General features: G+C 47.2%; 1 long non-coding RNA gene across 1 annotated transcript in view; it reads right to left on the bottom strand.

The window, feature by feature from the left end:
- Window positions 1–17,042, bottom strand: part of LOC139084079 (uncharacterized) — a 119,650-nt gene that overhangs the window by 64,229 nt on the left and 38,379 nt on the right. The window contains exon 3 of the long non-coding RNA XR_011541346.1: window positions 6,197–6,305. This is a non-coding gene — a long non-coding RNA (uncharacterized lncRNA). The remainder of the gene's footprint in view (window positions 1–6,196; window positions 6,306–17,042) is intronic.

Raw genomic sequence — 17,042 nt, 5'->3', positions numbered from 1 at the left:
CCAGGCTTTATAACACTAATTGTATTTCTAATTGTTTTCCCTCTCAGCAGCATTGCTTCCCTCACCCCGGTGATGATGGGCAGTTCCGGGGTTTATGAAGAGTGGTTTGTCACAAATGAAATTCAGAAGAGGTTTTGAACGAGGCAGCCACATTTCCTGCTTAGAGGTCCTCCTCTCTTCTGAAGCACGGGCTCTGGCTGAATGCCAAAGCCTAGTACCCGCCAGGCCCCGCAGAAAGGAGGGCATTGGCTCTCCCCTGCCCCTCCCCAGAGACCAGGGAGTCGGGGAAGCCATCAAGGACAGTTCCTTGCACTGAGTGTCCTTCAACTGCCTCAATTTCTCCACCTAGAAAATCTGTTTCTTCTCCCCACCTCCCAAATTGCTTCTCATGTTTCCACTCAGCAAAAAACCCATTGGTATTTTTTTTTTAAGGTCTGAAAACTGATCTTTAGATTTTCAAATCAATGAAAGTGCAGGAATGAGACTGGTGCTCTGGGAGGCAAGTTTGACTAGGAATCGGGAGAGCAGAGATCTAGTCATTCAATTATTCATTTGTTTATTTATACATCAAACATTTATGGGGGCCTACTGTGTGAGAAGCATGGTCCTACTTCCTGGGAATAGAGAGACCAGTGCCTCCTCTTGAGCCCCCAAAACCTGTCACCTTGCAAGCCACAGCTGGTTCTTTTATAAAACAGAGGTGGACCACCAGTCCCAGGAAACATTGCATTCCAAGATTCACCTCACACTATTTCAAAGGACAGCTTGAGGAACAACACTGCTTTAGCGAAAAAAGGTCCAGACAAGAGTCGGAAAGACTGCTCTCCTTCCTCCCAGTTCATGACCTTGGACAAATCGCCTGGGCTCTCTAAATTCCACTTTCTTCATTTATAGGACAGAAATAGCAGTAATCTTGTATCCTACACTCATTTTGAGAATTAGATGAGATAGTGTAGGTGAATGCTGTCTGTAAACCACACGTGAAGCCATCTATCTAAGTGAGAAACCACTATTAATAATAATCAGAGAGCCCTCCTAACTCTTCCAGTCTCCCTGAGCAGGGTGAAAAATGGACCTTAGGAAATGATGTTGGGGAAGGAGGTCCCTATTGGCCGCCGTCTTTACAAAGGAAGAAGAGAAGTCTCTCAGATAAATCTTGGAGGATCTCCCTTGAGATTTGGGTCGAACTAACCAGGACTCCACAAGTAAGGGACTCAAGCTCAGGAAAAGCGAAAATAATAAAAGTCGAACAGAGTTTAACTCGATGGTGAACTCGCCCTAGGGAGTAGTCTTTGGCTACTGGTGAGCTGTGTAACCCCAGCCTCAGGAAGGTAATAAAGTTCCCAGAGCCCTGGATCTGTTGCCTGATAAGAGTTTCAGGGAGCTGGTAGGTGAGCTCCGCGGACAATCTCGGCAGATGGACCCAGAGGAACAGTTGCAGGAATGATGACTGCTGAGTGACTGTCCCCCAGACCAGAAGAGGATATTCTTGAGCCAGGGGTGGGGCAGCAGAGAAACATGATGGAGAGAGTGAGGCTGCAGGCCCAGCCTCTCCGTGTCCCCTCCCCACAACTCTGTGATCTAGAGGCCCTGGACTAATTTGTGACCGTGATGGTATGGAAGAAAGGAATTCTCTACGATGGTGAAGACGGAAAAGAAAGAAAATTAAAGCATCACAGCATGATTTACATAGTAAAGACATCGAATTATCAGCTACTCCAAACCCCTCCCTTGACAAGCACGATGATCCGAACAAGCAGGGGTGGTGACCTTTGGGACTTGGACAATCTATATGACCTTGAACCAGCCTCTTACTTCTCTGAACCTCAGGATTTTGCTTCTTAATTGGTAAATTGGTAGTAACAATAGTAACACCTTATGGGGTTAGATGGATCATATGAGATAACACTATGTAAGGTCCTTGAAGCAACAGAACGGCCCAGGGGAAAGCATATAGGACTTGAGGCCAGAGGACCTGGATTTAAGACCTTATTGTTCTATCTGCCTGTGCCCTTAGTGAAGTCATTTAATTTCTCTGACCTGCATTTTCTTTATCTATGAAATGGAAATAATGAAAATGATGCCCACCTCAAAGGGAGATGAATATCAAGTAAGATAACAAAGCCCTTGATGACCTGTGAAGTGCATTTTAACATTAGTGATTGGCCTTGTGATGACGAGACTGAGGGCCAGGGAGGCCAACTGACTTGCCCAAGATCCACAGCTAATGTGGAACCTGATTCTGAATTTTGCCAGGCCCTGGATTCCAGGAGGTCCTCAGTCCACTCCTGCCCTCCAGGGAAGAGCCTGGCTCCCCCTGACCCCCCCAGCTCCCTGCACCTGCCTGCTGGCAGCCACCCTAACCAAATGCAGTGGAGGGTTGGGGGGGGTTACATCGATTTGAATGCTGCTGTTTATATTTGCCTTCCCTCAGGAGTTACCTAGAGTCCTTCTAGCATTGATTAGCTCTATCTTGTTTCCTAATGGAGTAAACACAGGGCCCCTTGGATGTTGACTAGAATTTAACAAACATACCCCTACAACACCAAAATCGGCCACAGGACGCAGCATTTACATGCACGGGCCACTTCTGCCTGAACTCCCAGCTGGGACTGCCCCATGACTTCCCCTTGGGCAGCTGCTGCAGCGGCTCTGAGCAGAACTCATGAATCAGTGGGACTGTTTACAGTTTTTCCGTTTTCATTTTGAGGCAGGAGTGAGTAATTTGAGCCTTGTTGAGGCAGGGGACAAATATCTGTTGATAACAGCAAAGCACGCCCGAGAGGGGCTGAGCTCCTGCCAGTTCGGGCCTGCTAGGGCTGCTCCTGGCGGCCTCTCCTCACCCCCGTCCCATGGGACCACTCTGAGCAGAGAGCTTGCAGCCTTGCCTCAGGCAGACACCTGGAGCTGGGCCTGAGCCCTTCACCCTACCCTACGCCTAAACTCAAGTCTACCCTCTGGGGCTCCACCTGGACCCTGTCTCTACCTGCCCTCCTTCCCCGCTGCCTCCCCACCCAAGCCTGCAGTAGTCCTGGGCCTCCTCCCAACCTCCCCCAGCACAGTCCTGGCCTGCCTGTCAGTTGCCTGCTCCAGGCAGCGCCTCCTGCTCTCAGCTCTGCTCTCCACAAAAGACTGGAGTGAGGTTGAGGAGGGCTGAAGGCAAGGATCAGTCAGGGGAGCTGGGTGGTCTCCCCTCCGGGCTCCGCGGCTTTCATCCCTGCCGCAGGGACGTTCCAGGTTAGGCTCAAGCCCCTGCTCTGACCTCACCGCTTTCTGAAACCAATCTTCTTTTCATTACGCCTTTGAGTTACTGGTGTGTGTGTGTGTGTGTGTGTGTTTATGTGCATATGTGTGTGTTCCCTTTCGGAATGGCAATAAAATAAATCAGAAAAAAAAAAAAAGCCCCAGGAGCACTGGATTGGGAAGAACCTCTGGCTTGACCCATTAATGGTCTGGGAGAAAGAATTCCTGCTCTTTTGGGGGCAACAGCAACTTGCACCCATCCTCTCCAAGCACACACTCCCTTCCAGGGCCTCCTCATCGTATTTGGAACAGAGATGCAGCACCAAGCTCTCAGCACTCCCGAGGGTGTGCAGGTACCCATGGCCGCCTTCTGAAAAAAGACACAGCCTGGAGGGTGAGAGGAGGAGGGGATACAGACTTCTTTGCCTGTGCCTGCCCCAGCAGGGGTCCCCCTGTCCCTGTCTGGACTTGTGGCTCCAGGTTCCCAAGCGCTAATCCACCCCCATGGCTTCCTAAGGAGCAGCACAATAGCTTTATTGAGCTGAGCTATAAATTTCAGCGAGGCCGACCCTGGGAGGAGGCAATTACCTTCTGAGGAGGCTCCCTCTGGACTGACTGCTTCCAACACAAGAGGGTCTTTCATAACCACTCCTTGCCGGCCCGGGTTAGGGACGGCCCGTGCAGTGGCAGGCGCTGAGGGCGCCCCTTGCCCTCCTTATCTCCCCCTGCCCCAGCCCCACCCCTGGTGCGGCAGCATTCAGAGGGCAGCGGTCACAGGAACAAACACTCAAGCTTTGAAGGAGCTATTCGGATGGCTGCTTGTTTCCTTCCAAGTTTTGGCCTCGGCCCAAAATCTGGTTGAGGGAAGGATGGAGAAGAATAAATAACTATATCTTGCAGGCCTTTTTTAAGTTATGACACACGAGGAGAAGTGGAGAGGGGAGGGGAGGAGAGAAAGAGGGGAGGGAGAAAGGCCTTCTCCTTCTTTTCTGGGGGGGGAAATTGCTACATTTTCTAATAACAAGTAACTAGAAAACAGCTGAACCTGAAAACTTCAAACTTCAATCAAAGTCACTCAGAGAGGAGTCGGTGGTTGGAAGAGGCTAGGAAACAAGAGAAAAAAGAACAATTGGTCTGGAATTAATCAAGATATTAATATTAGAAAAGGAGCAGAGCAGACAGGCTGTACCCAGCTTGCTGGGGTGTGAAGAGCCCGGAGCTTTGGGCCAGGGTCTTTTCCTGGGCACCCAGCCCCTTGCCTTCCCCTTACAAAAGGCTCCTGCATGAGGGACATGACCTTGAATGGGGGAGAGGTCAGAGGAGTGTTGAAAAGACTCCCCTCCAAGCAGCCCAGCCACCCTCGCCTCCCTCCCATCCACGCCTCTTCTCCGCAGTGACAGGCCACTGCGTGGGTGGGGACATCTGTCCCCAGGGGCAGGTACCCACGGGGCAGTGTTGATGGACAGCTCTAACCTACAAAGGGACTTGTTTGGTGGGAAACAGACGCTTGGGCTCGCCAGGGCTGTCAAGCCATTCCCCAGCTCTCAACTCATTTAAACGAAAAACCCGAGTATATTTATTCCCTAGTAGACCTGATACACTCCAGCGCTCCTGCCAACTTGCTTTGCAACTTTGTACACAGCAGATCAATGTGTGCAATTTAGGAACAGAGAAATGAAGACTTCTGTGAGGACCAGGGGGTAGGGTGGGGGCTCAGACCCTGCTCACCGCCCCCCATCCCCTCCTTCTAAGACTCTCACTCCGCCCCTCTCCACACACACACCCTGTAGCACTGATCTCTAAGCCTTTAAAAGGCAAAGAAGGTCATTCAGCCACAGATATGAAAGGACAACTCTTCCACGTTAATCTTGGCAAGGCAAGTAACTGGCGCCTCTTTTCTCATGTGCCTCCCATATAGAACGTGACCATGACCATAAGTTCATATAAAACCCCATCTGCACGTCCCGTCCTGAAGGGCACCACCAGACCTGGTGTCCCCACTCCCCCGCCCACCCCAAGGAGCTCCCAAATCCTCAGCAGACTTAAGGAAACTTGGGGACAGGTGACAAAATGTTGAACAAATACAGATGCTATTTACCTTCCAGCCATTTTCCTGCCTATTCTTAGAGGACTAAAAAAAAAAAAAAAAAAAAATTAACTCAGTTCTGTTGTGAAAGGAAGTTGCGAAATCTGCTGTAAGGCAGTGATTCTCACAGGTTTTGGAACTTCCTTCTCCACATTCCCACCCTCTCCTATCAAGGAGGCCACTCAGGGGGAGAAAATGGACTCAACTCTGCCAGCTGGTGTTAAAACAACAAACCTAAAATTCATTTACATAGGGCTGGCCCGCCCGTAAACACCCTCAACACCCAAGCGAGGCCTTGTGGCTACTTTCACACACACCCTCAGGCTGAACACTGCTCCTTTTTCCCACCAAAATTGCCCTTGATGTTCACTTTCATCTGAATTTACTAGAATAGTGACACCAGGGAGAGGGGCACAGTGACTTCTGCTTTGAGCTCCACACCCCTGCTAGGAAGGCGTGAACGCCTCGTAGGATTTAGATGAAGCAGAAATATCGTGCATCTGCTGGGTTCTGCTACGTGCTTTTGTGTACACTACCACAGCCCTCTGCCAGCATCACCTGCTCCACCCCCACCCAAATTCCCCAAACCACAGACGAGAATGTCAGAAACTGGCTAGAATCAGTGACACACCCTAGGTCATACAACACGTGAATGACAGTGCTAGGACTCAAAACCAGATTTTCTGACTCTAACACTAGTGCTCGCTCTTTGAAAGCACCATGATGTGGAAAAGAAAAGGCGAGCTCTGGACCAAGACAAACCTGGATTCAAATCCCAGGTTAAATCTGGTTCCAGCACTTGCTAATGGCATGGCCCTTTATGAGTCTCAGTTTGCTCATCTGTAAAATGGACGACCTAGCACGTACCTCACAAAATGGTTGGGATTACACGAGCTGATGCTGGTAAACTCTGGCATGACGGTGGCCCAAAGGAGGTACAAACAGACACTACTTCCCTTTCTCTTCTCCTTTCTCCCTTTAAGAGAAAAAAAAATGAAGATGTTTTATTGCAGTTTAACATAAATGTACAACTCAATGAATTTTCACCAAATGTACACATCCACGTGCCTAGAAATTGGACCAAGAAACAGAATGTTTTCACTTCCCCCAACCCAGAGGTCCCCATTCCGCCCCTTCCCATTTTGCTCCATTGGTTGTAGTTCCTTCTCTCATTGCTGTACGGGATCCCAGAGTGTGCATATGCTCTATTTATCCATTCTACTGTTGATAAATATTTGGGTTGTTTCCAGTATTTAGCTTTTACTAAAATGTTGCTCTGAACATTCTTGTGTGTGTCTTTTGACAAATATAGACATGTTTTTCTGTTAGCTATAAGATATGTGTATGTTCCACATGAGTAGACACTGCCAAACTGTTTTCCAAGATGGTTGTTCCAATTCACACTCCTACCAGTAGTGTTTGAGAGTTCTGATTGTTCCACATCCACACCTATACTTTGTATTGTCTTTTTTATTTTAACCATTCTGCTGAAAATGCAGTGATATTTCACTGTGATTTTAATTTACATACCCCTGATTCCAAAGAGTTGAGTACCTTTTCATCTGTTTTTTGGTCACTTGGAGATCTTCTTTTGAGAAAGGCCAGTTCAAGCCTTGCCCATTTTTCTATTGAATTGTCTGCCTTTTTCTCATTGATTTGTTGGGTTCTTTGCATATTCTGGATATGAGTTATTTGATAGATATATGTTTTGCAAATATCTTCTCCAACACTGTGGCTTGCCTTTTTGCTTTCTTAGTTGTGTTTTTTGATTAATAGAAATTATTAATTTTAACAGAGTTTAGTCAATTTTCCCATATCGTTAGGCTTTTCGTGTCCTGTTGAAGAAATCTTTATCCAGCCTGGGTCCTGAAGATATCCTCCAGTGTTTCTTTCTAAAATCTTTACCACTTTGCCTTTCTCATTTAGAACTACAATTTATCTGTTTGGTATGAGGTAGGGATTAAAAATTTTTTTTTCCAATAAGAATATCCAGTTGACGTAACACCACTTATTGAAAAAAGCCATCCTTCCCACCACGACATTGCAGTCACCTTTATCATAAATGAGGTGACTGAACGTGTGTGGGGGCCTGCTTTTAGACTGTACTATTTCAATTGGTTTATTCATTCATCATTTCATCTGTAGAATACTATCTTTATTATTATAGTTTTATGTAAGTCTTCAAGATACTTTTTAAAAAGCCAACACCGATATTTTCCCAATGCAGGAATTAAGGAAATGTGTGCACGTGTGCCCCCTTGCTTGTCCCAGGTAGATTGTGCTGAGGCCAAACCATCTGTCCAGTTAGTTGGATGGGAAGAGGGGAAGAAGTAGGGAGAGAATAAAAAAAATATGTTGTGGGAGTTTCATTTTTAGACAAAGTGAGATTGGGGTAAGTTGCCATGTGTCCTTCCTGGTGGGAAGAACCCAAAAACATAAGAAAGTTTACAAAGCAATGGGAAGAGCTTGAGCTAGGAGTCAGAATTCCTGAATTCTAGGCTCAATCATCTTACCCACCAGCTATGTGTCCTTGAACAGCCTGGTTCCTCTGTCTGGGCCTCTTTTCCTACTGTAAAGAGGGGATGGACCCAGATGTCCTCCAGCGTCCCTTCTATATCTAAGAGTCTATAACTATTACTCTAAGCCAAGGAAAGGAGCAGCTGGTTTAGGAACTGCCCCTCCAGTCTATAAAGGTATTTTTCTATTAGAGCAATAGAATACTTTCCTATTATTATTCATCCCCAACACAATATCTAACAGAAGGTGTGGATGCTGCTGGGCTGGAGTCTCCTTTGTATTCAGGACGGGGTTGTTAACGTCTTGCCCTGACCGGAGATTTGGTCTAGCAGGAGACAAGTATGGTTGTGGTGCCAGACGGACATGAGTTCAAATCTTCATTCTGCAACTTATTTGCTACGTGACTTTGGAATAATTACTCCACCTCTCTCAACTTCAGTGGCTTCATAGGTAAAATGGAGGCTAAGAATATTTACCTTCCTCTTGTACTTTTGCCAGCCAAATACATCTCCATAAGGACAAGCTACTGTTTCTAAACTACATAGTGTTGCTGTAGTATCAAAACTCGTCATTATGTATCTCATCACCTCTCACCTGTTCAGTGACTTTACTGTTTCTCAACCCCACCTGCCATGAGCCAGCCAATAAAGGTATCAGTAAATTAATAATTCACCTGGAGCCAACCCAAGGTAACACACACCTGCTCAGAGATTACCTGGTAAGTGTTCCCAGACACTTCCATCCTGGGGAATGTGGTTTTGAGTGTTTGTAAGGTCAGAGGAGAAAGAGTATGTCAACACTAGGAGTTAACGGGGGATCACATGGGACTGTGTTCACAAAGCATTTAGCACAGTGCCTGGTGTGTGGCAAACATAATGATATCTGATGGTGTTTCTATTCTTATCACACCTGTTCTTTAACAGAACAGGTGTTCTTAGGTGAAGAACACCTATGGTTCTTCACCTTAGGTGGAACATACCTAGGGTGACATACCTCCTTCCGTGGCTAGAATAACCACAGGATTCCACCCCCAAGCCAACTTACTGTTTGGCTTAAACAAACTACTGTAGGTTATTTCTTTGGCAGGAGGTGGAGAAGAAGAGCAGGTGGATTGGTAGGGAAGGTGTCTTCTTGGCCTCCATGGGAGCCTTGGCTCTTGGGAACCTTTCCTCCCTCATAGAAAACAGGGTTCTCTTCTAGCTGAGATCTTCGCTAGACTGCCAAAGGGCCCTGTGGCTACAGAGCAGACCTCTGGCCACCAGCCCCTTACCTTCCACTGGTCAAAAAAGGGCCACATCGTCTGCAAAGGTGATTTGCCCTGCAAAGGTGACTGCCTGCCACTCCATGATGTCTCTGTGATAGCATTGTCCCCAAACCAAGGCCTGCTGCAGTGTGGGCCCTCTCAGATGTTTCAGAAAGGTCTTTCCCTCTTCAGATTCTCTCCTCCTGTGTGGCTGGAGGGGAGCAGGCTGGGCACACAGGCCCCCAGCAGGATGCAACAGCAAATCTGTGCATTGCATGCAGTTCCCAGCACATTTGTTTGATCCGTGTCCAGGTTCTCTTAGACATTTTGCTTCTAAGCCGACAGCTGAACATAAAAGCAGTCCCAAGTGGCTGTTTTCAGGTCTTCAACACTGGTTAGCCGCAGTTGGGAAATCTTCTCCTTCCCAGTGCCCCTAAGTGAATTATCACATGTTATCAAGTCAGAGCTTCGGGGTGGCCAAGCCGTAGTCTGCTGCTCCTCCTCTGATGATCCATCACCCGCCGAGTGGGTTATTAAGACATTCTCTGCCCAGGAGTGTGCATCAATCCGCAGCTCGGCTGGCCTTCCAAGGGGGCACGGCAGACAGGCACCTGGCACTTCCGTCCCCCAGAAGATTAAGCCGCTCACTCTGCACCACTCCCTGGGTCCACTGAGGGGTCCTGTGTCTGATCACCAATCCCACCTCCAGCCCATACTTATTCCCGCCCCATCATTGCCCCAGCACCCATCCAAGCCATCCAAGGGACAACTTCCTCGGACGCCAGTCATCCGAGAACACATGAGGCCTTGTCAATCCCACAAAGCCCGCGCTCAGGGACAGACCCTCCGGCCCCTCCTTGCCCCTCTACAACCAGGTCATCCTGCCGCCCTCCGCCTCTGGCTGTGTGAAGGATTAGATTGCACATGAATAAGCAATATTCACTTGGCTCTGAAAGCCTGGAGTAAATCCCTCGAGCTGCTGTATGGGAGCAGCGCAATATTTCCCATCGCCTCCTCCCGCCCCTGTCTGCCCCCCAGCTCCTATTTCATTTGAAGGCCTTTTTTTTGTTTCCTGGGATGTACTTTCAGGTGGGTGACTACGTTAGAACAACACCATCAAAACACAGCATTTAGAGCAGAAAAACAGATCTCTAGGAGCAGTCACTCGATTAACAATGAGGAAAGATACTTGAGGAGTGCATCCTCCTCCCCATCTTGCCTCTCCCTCCGCTGGGAGGAGGAAGAAGGTGGGTCCCTTTGCCTCCCACACAAGCTCCCTGCCTACCAGGTCACGAACCCCACCTACGGAAGGGAAAACCTCCCAGAGGCTTCCTGGGAGCCACCCACTCTGTGAAGAGCCTGTCCTTCAGAGAGATCCGGAGAGGCCACGAATCCCTGAAGTAGGATGTCTTAGCTCAGGCTGCTATAACAAAATATCACAGACTGGGGGGCTTAATTTCTCACAGTTCTGGAGACTGACAAGTCCAGGGTCAAGGTGTGGGCAGACTCAGTTGCAGATAAGGGCCCGCTTCCTGGTTCCTGGCTTGCAGATGACTGGCTTCTCTTCTCGCCTTGTGCTCACAAAGCCTTTCTTAGGTGCATACGCAAAGAGGGAGTGAGACCCCTCTGTCTTGCCCTTCCTATAAGGGCACTAATCCCGTCACAGGGGGGCTCACCCTTATGGCCTCGTCTAGACCTAATCACCTCCCAGAGGCCCCACCTCCTAATACCATCACATTGGGAATTGGGCTTCAATACATGAATTAGTCGGGGCACAAACATCAGCCCATAACACAGGGGAAGGTGACTGCCACTTGTTACCTAACTCACAGTGTGTATTCAGCACCCACTAGAGGAGTCAAGTCCTGCCCCACTGCTGACCTGCTGTTTCCTTGGGTGACTGACTTTATCTCTCCGTGCTTCGTTTCCCTCAGCTGTTAAATGGGAAATACTGCTCTTAAGTGAGATTCTACTCACAAATGTTTAGGACTGTGCCTGACATGTACTAAGTGCTTAAGAAACATGAACAAGTCTCACTCTCATTTCATCCTCCCCCTCCACTCCCCACACCAGGCCAAATTCCAACAGTTCTGCCAGGTATAGCAAAAGGGAGTGTTTAAGAGAGGAAATGTATTTTGCTGTCCTTGATGAAGAAGTACCCACCACCCCTCTCAGGGGTCCTTCCTCAGGCCTGGAAAATTCCTGGTAAACTCGTTTGTCTCTGGCACCTGATGATGAGGATTTTTAGGCTGCTTAATTTTAAAACGGCTTATGATGAGGATTTTTAGGCTGGTTAGTTTTAAAACTACAGATGAGATTCAGGCTCCAAGGAGTGGAATTTGTTTGCCCCTTTGTTGGGAAACATTTACATTTCTAAGGAAAACCTCTATCTGTGAAGATGCCTCCCTTCTGTGCCAGGAAGAAGGGGGATGGCCTTATCTCTAGAGGCTCCTGATCAATGCCAGAGGCAAGAACTTGAGTTGTTTACTGTCTGGCAACCTCATGTAACTGACCCCCCACCCCACCCCCACCCCACAAATCCTCCTTTGTCTTTAGCTGAGGATAATATTCAAGCGGTGACTTCTGCCATTTACTCAATCCGGTTTGATTCTTATCTAAAAGTTGTGGGACTGCCAAATGGCCAGACCCTACGGGCACTGATACCCCTTTAACTTTTTTACATATTCTTTGTCTTGTAAAGAGATAACTCACATACCTATGCCTTAAATTTAGCTCTAACCCTCAACTTGGGGCAGCAGAAACTCTGACTGCCCATGGGTCCTGTCCCCATGCTATTCTACTCTCTAAATGAAAGAGCACTACTGCCAGATCTTAAGAGTCTAAGAAATCTTTCTTTCGACTCCTCGGCTCACCGACCCCGCATCACTGATAGGTGCTCAATGAATCTATTTCAAGAGAAGAAAGAGACAGGAAAAGGAGGCAAGGGAGAGAGGGGAGAAAAGGGTAAGAGGGAGAGGATCGAGGAGGGGATTGAAAGAAGGGGAGTGAAGGAAGAGGAGTAAAGGAAGAGGAGTGAAGGAAGGGGAGTGAAGGAAGAGTGAAGGAAGCATCACCACACACTCGGTCCGCACACACTGAGCTCCTTGCGCAGCCTCGCCCACACTGGCCCCAGCTGCTTTCTCGCCTGACTTCCCTATTTCTACTAGTGGTGTGAGCATTTTCTATTGTCTGAGGCTCAAAACCTCCAGGTCATCTTCAACTCTTCCCGTCTCTTGTTCCTCTTATGCGTCCAACCACTGACTCATAATAACTCTTCATAATGATTCTCAGACATGTTTTTTCCTCTTCTGGCTACTCTCACTGTTAGTTCATGGCTCATCATCTCCCCTCCCCATAATGTGTTCCTCCCTCTAATCTGTGTCCCCACAACCCATTCTGCTCAGTGTAGCCAGATTAATCTTCTTAAGGCACCATTCCCATTATATTATTCTCTGTTTCAAAAATTGACTAAGTTACCCCTTTCTCATGGGCCCCCACACCATCCCAGCCTCATTCTCCACTCCTGTCCTGTACAGATACCCTCCTCCAGCCTATTTTGTCATCTCTGTTCAGGATGCATTAAGTGTATTTCCATCATGAAGAATTTCAGGTAGATGCTAGACCCACTAGCCACATGTGGCTACTGAGCACTTGAAACGTGGCTAATGCTACTGAGGAACCGAATTTTTATTTTATTTAATTTAAGTTAAAAAGCGGAAGTAACATAAAATATTTTTGCATTAAACACACGTTTATTGTTTTGATAGAACCACATGTCACTTTAACCATGGCATCCCATAAGATATTATTGTTATACTGGAGTACACATGTCCAGAACACGTATAATTTCCAGTGTTAAAAACACTGATCACGTTGGTGCGAATGGATTGATTCAGTTGGAATGACTTCTTTTTTCTCTGCGTCAATGTACCACTGTAATGTGATTATTTAAATTTTTTCTACAGACAGCGTGAATTACTGTGATACCTGTTTCTTTCCATTTTTTTAGTGCCTACTAAAACATCTAAAGTACATCTGTGGCTCGCATTATATTTTCATTGGATTGCTCCGTATTAGCTCTGGGTGATGACACGCTGGAACTTAACAGTAAGGGAGGCTTGGAACAGGTCCCCCTGGAGATGGCATGGCAACCTCCAGATTGAGCTGGTCCTGCCAGTGGTGTCTCGAAAGCAGCTGCTCTAGGCACACTGTGGATCTTCGGTAAACGTTGCAGAAGGTGCAAGAGCATGGCAAGTAGGAGGACAAGCTTGGGAATCAGACTAACACTGAATTTGAATCCCAGCTCTGTTAACTGAGAGATGACTCTGGGCCTCAGTTTTCCCATCTGCTAAACCAGAATGTTAACGTTACCGAACTCGGAGGGTTGCTGTGAAGATTACATGAGATCATACTCTTAGCGTGGTACTTGCAGATAATGGGTGCTCACTAATGGTTAGCTATTAGGCAATTGGATTTAATGGAATAGAGGCAAGAGATGTATAAAATTACTGCTGGTGGCCCGTCAATTCCTCTTTTCTCTGATTCCCGGTCACATGATTGCTAGAAAGGATGACCTTCTGACTCAGAGCTGAGGTTCATGCAGCAATAAAGTCAGCTCATAGGGAAGTATTTTTTACCCATAGACTCAGCACAAAATGCATTCTCGAATGTCCATCAACTAACCACAATGACCTGTCCCTGCAGATCCCATGATCAGCTCTGAGCTCCACCTTCCCTGAGATGGGGTGTGCCGATGGGGTGGGGAGCGAGGGTTCCGAGTTTGCTAAAAAATAATATTCAGGATGCCTAGCCCTTCTCCAAAAACACACTCCGAGCTCTCCCAAGGTCGACTGAACCCCTAGTTAGGTGTCACCAGGGCTCTGGTATATGACTCTCCAAAGAGTTCCAAGGAAAGCTTCTCCTACTCATTCCCACCTTGCTCCCTGCCAAACTAAGAGAGTGTGCTGATCCCTGGCACTACCCAGGCAGACAGCCTATGACTTGGAGACCTCTCCTGGGGTCCTGCCAGGCGGAAGGAGAGGAAGTAGTTTTATAGCTTGAGTCACTGGAGCTCAAGTTCTCTCCCAGTGCTTCCAAGTGGAGAAGGGAAATGACAGTGATTTCAGACAGGGCTGGAAGAAGCGATAAAGCAGGCACCAACTCCAAGTTCTCTGCAATGTTCCGGGACCCAGAGCCAAGAGGAGAGCCAGGGAGTCTTGGATTTAGGACCTGAAGGAGCAGAGAATATTTCAAAGGACAAAAAGCAAAGCACCACGTTTGGGCAAATGAACGCGCACAGGAGCCCATCCTCTTGTGAATGTAATCAACAGGCCCACGAGGTCTGCTAGGGTCCCTCCCTACCGGGTCCAAGGTGACTCTCTGAGAGAGTTGAGGGTTCTGAAGAAGACTGCTGAATACCAGTAAATTCCTCCATTTCCCAAGTCCAGTGTCACAAGGAGGTCTAAAGGTCTCTTAGAGGAGAGGAATATAAGGACCCTTAAGGTTGTAAGTGACTGACACTTTTTTTGATAAAAGAAAGAAAAGAAGCAATTTATTAAAAGGATCTTGAGTATTTCCTATATTCTGAGCTAAAATTGAATGAACAAACAAAAATGCAGAGATGCTACAACAGACCAGCTTCCTCCATGTGGCAGAATTACTCCAAGTAATTGGAGTAGCCCAGTCCAACGTGCATCCTTCCTTTCCTCCTTAGTGACAGAACTACCATTTTATTCAGGGCAACAACGGTTCTCAGCTAAAAGACTACATTTTCCAGCATTCTTTGCAGCCAGGCTTGGCCATGTAACTAAGTTCCCGCCAAAGAGATGTAAGCAGAAGAGTTAGGACTTCTAAAAAGGGAGAGACAAGCTCTTTTTCCTCCCTTTTGTCCTTGCAACTGCTTAGAAAGCAAATAAGATCATTGAAGTCCTGCACCCTTACTGGAACATGAGATAACCTGGAGGCTGGAAACTACACTGAGGACAGAGAAGCAGAAAGACAGGAGCCTGACCTTGGAGCTTTCTGGCTGGTCCTGCACTGCCTACCTCTGGATTTCTTTTACATAAGAGCAAGACGTGTATCTATTTTATTTAACCACTGTTTTGTGTGTGGTTTTGTTTTGTTGTGGCATGGGCGGAGTCAGGGTTTCAGTTAAATGCAGCAAAATCCAATCTTTATTCATATGCTACAATGAGAGTGTTTCCTATTTACAGCATCTTGAAGCAGAAAGGATCTGACTGGCTTCCTCAGTTCTTATTTTTAAAATCCTAGGAAAGTTCTCAGGTTGGCCCAGCCTGGGTCAGGTATTATCCCTGGACCAAGCAGCTGTGGTCATAGGAGTGCGTCCTGAGAAAGGCCAGGAGCTGAGAGGCGACAGGATGGCTCCCATGCTGACCACTGCCAGCAGAGGGAGGGGTCGCAGGCCTTAGATGTAAAGAGAGAGATGAGGAGACAATGCCCACAAGCCCACTATAAGAAGGGGTGGGTTTAAATTACCTTAATTTCCCCATTTCCGGCACATATCATTGTCACCTGTAATGATATCCTTTTATGTTTGTATAAGGCTAGACACTTGTGTGGCAAATTACAACATACAATCCATTTTCACAGTGATTACTTCATTGGATCTTCACATGAATCCTGTAAGGTAGTTATGTGAAATCCCCATTTTACAGAAGCAAAAGGAAGACTGAGAGAGGTTAAGTAACTTGTCCAAAGTCTCAAAGTTGGGGAGTACTGGAGCCGGGTCTCCAGGCGAGGGGCAATTCCTAGCCCACCAACGAACAGATTCATTAAGCAATAACTGAGCTTCCCTTACAGAGAGAGGAGGAGATTAGAGCTGACTTCCCTCCTCTCCCATCCCTACCTCCACGCCCTAAAAAAGACACAGCTCTGTAGTCACAACACTTAGAGTCTAACTGGTGGGGCAGGAGGAACAACAGTGCAGCTATTTAAAACTACAAAGCAGAAGCGTAACTGTAAATTAAATAACGTCTCCAGGAGGGAGGGATGGTAAAGACCGCCTGTGTGTGAAGCGAGGAGTGGTCAGAGCCAGGCGGCAGGCCCTCCAGGAAGGCGGGCCACGGTGCCTGGTGCTGGTGTTAGCCCAGGAAATCTCCGACCCTGGCGGCGAAGCTGTGAGAGCAACAATATCTCAACTGGGACTTTTGTAAAAAGAGCTTTTGATTAGCCTGAAACGTTAGTGTGACTTATTTTCTCAACTCTGATAAATATTTAATTATCAAAAATAATGGTATCGTTTTTTTTTTAACCTTTATGAATCTAGATCACAGTGAGAATTTTATTAAGGCTCTCTTGGCAGTGAACGGCATCCTAGTGTGGCATCTTTTAACTGACATTCCTATAATTAGAAGCCATTGTCTTTTCATACCACAAATTTGAACTGGCTAATTACTCAATGAATATTTAGCTTCTTACGTAGGCAAATATTATGTGAAGAGAGGAACTTTACTGAATAAGAATGCAACCCAGAAAACTTCCTGGGAGCCAGCTGTGGCCTGTTCTATTTGAGGTCTTCTCCACTATCTCTCTTCACCCTATCTCCCAACCTCTTCCATCTCAGACTCACACACACACACACACACACTACACATTCTGGCACTTCTGGGAAAGCCAATGGGATCCTTAGTTGTTGTTGTTTGAATTTTCACATTTTTCCTTTTTTTTTTTTTGTGGAAGATTAGCCCTGAACTAATATCCACTTCCAATCCTCCTCTTTTTTGCTGAGGAAGACTGGCCCTGAGCTAACATCCCTGCCCATCTTCCTCTACTTTATATGTGGGACGCCTGCCACAGCATGGCTTGCCAAGCCGTGCGTAGGTCTACACCTGGGATCCGAACTGGCGAACGCCAGGCCGCCAAAGCGGAACGTGCAAACTTAACCACTGTGCCACCGGACTGGCCCCTCACATTTTTATTTCTTAATAAAACATT

This window comes from Equus przewalskii, chromosome 6 (genome assembly GCF_037783145.1).
Source record: "Equus przewalskii isolate Varuska chromosome 6, EquPr2, whole genome shotgun sequence".
NCBI lineage: Eukaryota > Metazoa > Chordata > Mammalia > Perissodactyla > Equidae > Equus > Equus przewalskii.
The sequence above is the reverse complement of the archived record's forward strand: the minus strand, read 5'-3'. Positions and strand labels throughout refer to the sequence as shown.